General features: G+C 41.9%; 1 long non-coding RNA gene across 1 annotated transcript; it reads left to right on the top strand.

Moving 5' to 3' along the window:
- Positions 1 to 3,048: 3,048 nt before the first annotated feature.
- Positions 3,049 to 5,470, top strand: LOC129384553 (uncharacterized). Its single transcript, XR_008612261.2, has 2 exons — positions 3,049 to 3,223; positions 5,250 to 5,470. It is a non-coding gene; the product is annotated as an uncharacterized lncRNA (long non-coding RNA).
- The last annotated feature ends 343 nt before the right edge of the window (positions 5,471 to 5,813 follow it).

Below are 5,813 nucleotides of genomic sequence, written 5' to 3'. Positions count from 1 at the left end.
CTGACCACACCAGAAGGAACAAAGGTAGAGGGAGAGGAAGCTCAGGAATATATTAGGTTAACAATAGAGGCAACATTTGCAGAGCCAGTGGGTAGCGAAATGGAGAACAATGACAACAGCAGGACAGAATTAGAGGAGGAGTACAGAAGGATGACAAGTAAGGAATGGGACAAAATTGAACACAAGGTCCCCGTGGGAACAGCGACAGGACCTGATGGCATACCTATGAAATTGATAAGCATATTAGGCCAGAAAAGTAAATTAAAATTACGACAACTTATTGAACAAATAGTAGTAGGGGGAGATGTTCCACAGGACTGGAAATCAAGCAGAATGATATTAGTTTACAAAGGTAAGGGAAGCAAGGACAACATTAAATCCTACAGGCCAATAACTATCACATCAGTCATATACAGAGTAGCAATGCAGATGGTGAAAGAGAGAATGGAGGAATGGGCAGAACGTGAAGAGATCTTGGGAGAACTGCAGAATGGATTTAGAAGGAACAGACGGCTAGATGATAATTTATTTGTTATAACACAGTGCATAGAGATAGCGACAGCCAGGCAGAAACCGCTATGGATAGCTTTTTTAGACATTAGAGGAGCCTATGATAATGTAAACCCAGAAAAGTTATGGAGCCAGTTGAGGGAATATCGTCTAGATAGAAAGATGATTGAGTTCCTACAACAAGTTTATACAGATAATGAGGTAGAGATAACATGGGAGGGGGAAACTACAAAGCCAGCTAAAATAAGAAGAGGTCTCAGGCAGGGCTGCCCATTGTCGCCTCTGCTTTTTATGATTTACATGAGCCAAATGGAAAAGAGACTAGAACAGAGCACAATAGGAACTGACATAAGCTATATGCTGGAAGGGCAGAAGGTAGCTCAAGTACTAGCCGGACTGATGTATGCAGATGATATTGTACTGCTTGCTGACACCCGAGTAGAGCTACAGGAACTAATGAACATATGTGGAGAGGAGGGAGAAAAATTGAGACTGCAATTCAGTAGAGAGAAGTCTGGGATAATAGTATACAATGAAGAAAGGGGGGAACCATTGGAAATACAAAGCACTAAGATTGATCATGTTGAAAAATACAAGTATTTGGGCATATGGCTAAACGAGGGCAAAAAGTACTTGGAAGAACAGGAAAAAATTATGATTGAAAAAGCGAAAAGGAACTCAGCTGTAATGAAACATAAGGCACTTTGGAACTATAATAGGTACGAGGTGGTTAGGGGCGTATGGAAAGGGGTTATGGTACCTGGCCTCACATTCGGAAATTCAGTACTGTGCATGAAATCGGAAGTTCAGGCATGCATGGAAACGAGACAGAGAAGTGTAGGCAGGTTGGCCTTAGGAGCACACGGGAACACCCCTAATGAGGGAGTGCAGGGGGACATGGGATGGACGTCATTCGAAGGTAGAGAGGCAATAAGTAAACTAAAATTTGAACAGAGACTCCCAGCACTGGAGGAAAAAAGGTGGGCAGGAAAAGTGTACAAATATCTGTACATGAAAAGTTTGAACACAAAGTGGACACTCAGAACGAGGAAGCTGAGGAATAGATACCTACAGCCGAGGGAGGGGGTCCAACGTGGTTCTAGTGTGGGAAAGGAGGTGAAGGAGACGGAAAGAAAAATGTGGGAAGAAAGAATGCTCGGAAAGCCAGCGCTATCAATGTATAGGTCACAAAAACAGGAGATTAAGAGAGAGCTCTTATTTGATAACTCGCGGGGCAGCTCACTATTATTCGAAGCTAGGACGGGGGTTTTGAGAACGAAAACATACAGGGCTAAATTTGAAGACGTGGACCTTCGGTGCACAGCATGCGGAACCGAAATGGAGACCACTGAGCATATAGTGCTGAGATGCACAGACCTTCGCCCAACCCTGGCAGAGGGAACAGTGGCAGATATGGAAGGGGCATTAGGTTTTCCCGGGGAACGAGGGCAAATAGACGAGAAAAGAGTGGCAGTAACGAAGGGGAGGCTAGAGGATTGGTGGAGGAAGTCAAGGGATAGATAACACCATAAATCGGGGAGATAATGTTTCTTCTACTGTGTTAGATAGTTATATTGGGGGGAGGAGGGGAGTGAAAACTAGGTTAAGGAAAAGAGGATATAAAGAAAGGGGAAAGAGAATAATAATAATAAAATAGGAAGGGGAGAAAAAGGCTAGGTGGCGCCAGCCGCCGCCCGTTACAAAGGGTATAGCCACCATCCATCCATCCATCCATCCATGAAAAAACGGCCACTGCCGCCCCCAATGTCTCGGTCGTGGGTTCGTTATGCCACTTGTGCGTCATTCAAAGCCGTTCTGTACATTTATACTGGATATTGGAGTCATTTAGCTGTGCTGATTCTGCTTGCCGTGTGTTTTGCATCAGTGCTTCGTGACATCGGCTGTATTGCGTGTTTTCGCCGACGGCTTACTACCACAATGGCGTGATCTGCGTTCGCCGCCTTCGTGTCTCGGTGCGTCTTTGTATACGTCGCACGTTCGGACACTTTTTCCGGTAAGTGAAATACATTGCACTTCGTTTTTTGTCAACAATGTGAATATTTTTAGGTGTTACCCGCGACAATTCTTGATATATGAGCTCTACTGCCCTGCGAGTTTTCGTCATTACTTTTATACGAGGGTTCTGCTTGTGTTCAGCCGTTCAGCACTACCGCGCTCCACGACTTTCGCAACACCAGTCAGAACTTTGCCCTGCTTGTTAGTCTTTGTGGTTAACGTAGCACGAACCAACCGAAAGGAGTGCATTCGAAGACGACGCGCTGGCTGTAATGCTGAACCAGACTGAACTCGCCCTATTTTGTGTCCTTTTGTTCTTGCGTGTGCGCGCGTGTGTGTCAGTGACTGCAGTTTGTAGCGTTCCCACTTTATAGCAAAACAAAAATATAACTGCAATGTTTACTTCATCTATACAATTCCAAATTAAATCGTCTGCTGATGTACAAATTTCACTTGGGTTCTAAATAAGCAGCAAAACCTTTAACCTAATAGGTGCTTCATCTGGGAGTGAAAACACGACAACTTGGCATTTATTAATGAATGACTGTGACTGGGTCACCTTATTTGTAATTGCAAATCTGCCTTTCAACTGACTTGATGCTATCTTATTTTGTTCCTTTCACTCTATAGACGGCTGGACATCCTTCTTGTACCTTCGCGCTAGCTGGATGACGGGACCTCATCATGATAAGCCAATGTACTGTACCCTCTCTGGTCCTCCCAGTGCTTTCTATATGGGTTAAGGCCAGGTAGCGCTTCGTGGTAAAATAGCTAGTTGGTGTCTCACAAATGGGCATTTTTTTTTTTTTTTGCATTGGTCCGTTATAAACTGCCACTATTATAACCAATTTCTCAGTGCCAGTGTACATACGCAGTTCTAGTAATAATTAGTTTCCCTAAGCCTTACAAAATGTACCTGTAGGTAGTCATTGCTATGTAAGAACTCAAAAATTAAGTCTGCTGTGTCATACAAGTATACCATACATAAGTAAAAATTTGCTACAGCAGTGTACATTACACCTTGCTTCCCTAATGCACAAATGTATTCAAGCCAGTATTTGATTAGATTGGTATTCTAAATGTTTTCTGTGTGATTTAGTTTCTTTACGGGAATTTACTGTACAGCATCAGCAAGCAGTCTAATTTAAGATTTATGTGTGCTGTAAAAGGTGTGCTTTGCCGCTAGAATTGATAAAACATGGGCCGAGGCTTCCATACAAGGACAAACTTCAATTTCGCTCTACCACCATCAGCACTTGGCTGGCGCTTGCAAAATGAATCACATCAGGTAGCTTGTGCCAGACTGTTTTAACCTTATTGTGAGGAGATCACAAAGTGATGTGTGGAGGCGCCTGCGTCTGAGATGTAGATTGCGCTGCAACATATGTGCATGTAGAACAGGCATGATGCTGAGGGTTCCAGCAGTTTGCTGAGGTGCTTTTAAAATTTTTTCATAACGGCAATTTTACCTGTGCTGTTTTTTATCACCTATTTCAATAATATCATTGGAGGTGTTATCAGAATTCAGCAATCTATTTGCCCTAGCCCATTAGCCTGCCACATTTGCCTTTTCACTAGGTGGGAAATTATTCAGCATGGACCATTACTTGAATACACCTTTTTGTGTGCAGTGGCTTCTCAATTGCGAGTCAACATAGATTCTCAGAATTACCTGAGGCTATAGATGCACTGATGAATTTGCTACCTATATGAATAACTTTACACTTTCTTGCGCAAACAGCATGTTAACACTTCCAAGACAGTGGGCAATGTTATCGTTTGATCACATCATGAGATACTTTCAATTTTGTATGACGCATCATCCAAGGTGTTGCATCATTTGTGTGAGGTATTGCCCTAATCCAATTAGGGTCACATGAAAATATATCAACAAAAGTGATTGATCCAGCTAGGAGTGTTGCTTTGGAACAATACTTTATCACCAGTCCTCCTTTGCATGCTACCTGCTTACTGTGTACTGTGTCATGTTTAAGTTTGAAAGAAAGGCAACAGCTAGGCAGCGCAAAATGCCAAACTTGCTTTTAGTTCAACAATTTAAAACGCTATTTAACTTTTTAATTAAGTTAGTATCTCATTTACCTGCAGAGTGAATTACTGTTTTAAACTGATCATATTTTGCAGGAAGCTTCTCAGAATTGTGTGACAGGTTGATGAGTGGCTTTTTAGCCACAAAACAGCATAAAATAATTTAAAGGCTGACTCTGCTATGCAACTTAATGACTATATGCCAGGAACAAGGTCTCCGAGTTGTGGCGCTGGCTGACATTCCCAGGGTTCTACTAGAACACATAAATACCCAAGAAAGTGGATGGGAAAACGACACCGCTGTAGCTCAATTGGTAGAGCATAGCACGCGAAATGCGAAGTTTGTGGGTTCAGTTACCACCTGCGGCAAGGTGTTTTTTCATCCACTTTAGTTTTCATTAATTTATCGTTTCTTTATTTCATTTATTAAGCACAAGTAATTTCCCCTATGTTGTCCTTGGTGTCAGTGTTTGTTGGCTTCTTATGATAGGAAATACACTAGTCATTTTAAACATAATCGCATACATACCTTAAGATACCCGTAATTCAAGAGAAATGAGTGCTTAAATTTATTTTTATTGTGAGCCAGACTTCTTACTTAGCACATATTACTAATTGAAGTTCCGATTTCAATATTCCCATTTCCTCCCTCACCTTTTTTCCCCTCTTCTGTGCAGGTATTGCTTGCCTATGTCTACAAGAACCATCACGCGTGGCCTGTGACAGCAAGCTTTTGTGGGCAGCAAGTGCTCTCCTACGAAGGCTGGCCTACTCTGGCAGCGGCGGCAATCATCTTCAAGATTTATCCATGATCACCTTTGCTGCTATTTGTCACTCTTGTTGATTACACTTTCTGCATCTTTTCTAATTTATTAGGTAATAAAGTATGAGTATGTGACATGGTGTGAAGTTGATGTCTTGCTGCATTTTCGCGTGCAATCATCTTTTATGCATGAAAAGCTCATCATACAGTTTATGAAAAAAATAACAGCATATTATGATTTATCTTTCAGTTCTGGTAACATGCAATGTACAAGGAATTCACTAATGGATGGTATGCCGAAGAACGGGCCATTATTTCTGCGTGATGCTGTGCAAGCATGTGGCGTTACTTACAAGAGGCACCCACAAAGTAAGTTACAATTTACTTTTAAATGAAGCATGGACATCAGAAAAAATATATTTATATTGCTAGTTAGAGTGGTTCGCAGAGTTTTTCCAGATGTGTACTATCCATTATT

This window comes from Dermacentor andersoni, chromosome 5 (assembly GCF_023375885.2).
Source record: "Dermacentor andersoni chromosome 5, qqDerAnde1_hic_scaffold, whole genome shotgun sequence".
NCBI classification, from domain to species: Eukaryota; Metazoa; Arthropoda; class Arachnida; order Ixodida; family Ixodidae; genus Dermacentor; species Dermacentor andersoni.
The sequence above is the reverse complement of the archived record's forward strand: the minus strand, read 5'-3'. Positions and strand labels throughout refer to the sequence as shown.